Raw genomic sequence first — 823 nt, 5'->3', positions numbered from 1 at the left:
GGCGGGCAGGGGTGGAGCCTCCCCACCCCCCCCCTTGCATCCCCCCCGCTTCCCAGGAGGGGGGGGGGGGGGAAGAAGCTTACCCCACGGTCCCCTCCATCCCCCCCCGCCAGCACCCCGTGCTGCTGCTACCTGTAGTGCCACCGGCCTTGCCACCCCCCGGCCCTGCTCCTCAGAGGCGGTGGAGTGCTGCCATGATGGTGGGGACAGAGCGGCACTGGCCTTGCTCCCCCAATCCATCCCCTCCATCATGGCAAGAGTTCGCACTCTGATTGGTTGTTTCACTAACTGATCGGAGTACTCCAAGAGTGTTATAGACAGACAGACTAAGCCCTTTATTATATAAGAATACTAAAAGAAAAAGAAATGAAGTGTAAAGTACAGGTCCCTCTTTTCTAGTGTTCCTTTTGGAACTCTTTCCATTTGGTCCATGTTGCCAAGTGAAGTGATAAAGTAGCTGCATTTGGTTGTTACCTGACAAGAGTTTGGAAAGGGTAAAAGTAAGACCCACTGTTGCAAATCAAATGCAATTTCTATTTCAGGGAGAATCTGGTAGAAGCATTTATTTGAATACTATTAAAGCATTTCAGAGAAGGGGGAAAAATACAATAAACAAATGGCTGCTCTGAATAATGGACAAACACTGTTGCGGTTCTCCCTTCAATTTTACTTAAATGGCCTGCTTCTCATTACTGGTGCACAGTTGTGGACCCAAAGTCGATAGAATTCTTTAACTAACAGTGGACTCTACCAGGTGGCCAAGTTTCCTATGTGTTTATCTTAATGCCACACGCATTTTTACACTCTGCATATGTTTTTGTTG

General features: G+C 48.4%; 1 protein-coding gene across 7 annotated transcripts in view; it reads right to left on the bottom strand.

Moving 5' to 3' along the window:
- Positions 1–548: 548 nt before the first annotated feature.
- PTPRJ (protein tyrosine phosphatase, receptor type J) overlaps positions 549–823 on the bottom strand; it is an 89,578-nt gene continuing 89,303 nt past the window's right edge. For all 7 annotated transcript variants that reach the window (XM_019519700.1, XM_019519703.1, XM_019519699.1 and 4 more), the window contains one exon: positions 549–803. The gene's annotated coding sequence lies outside the window, so the exon portion shown is untranslated. The remainder of the gene's footprint in view (positions 804–823) is intronic.

This window comes from Gavialis gangeticus, unplaced genomic scaffold (assembly GCF_001723915.1).
Source record: "Gavialis gangeticus isolate Ggan-Ray unplaced genomic scaffold, GavGan_comp1, whole genome shotgun sequence".
In the NCBI taxonomy this organism is placed as follows: Eukaryota; Metazoa; Chordata; order Crocodylia; family Gavialidae; genus Gavialis; species Gavialis gangeticus.
Note: the sequence above shows the minus strand (reverse complement) of the source record. Positions and strands in the feature narration are given on the sequence as shown.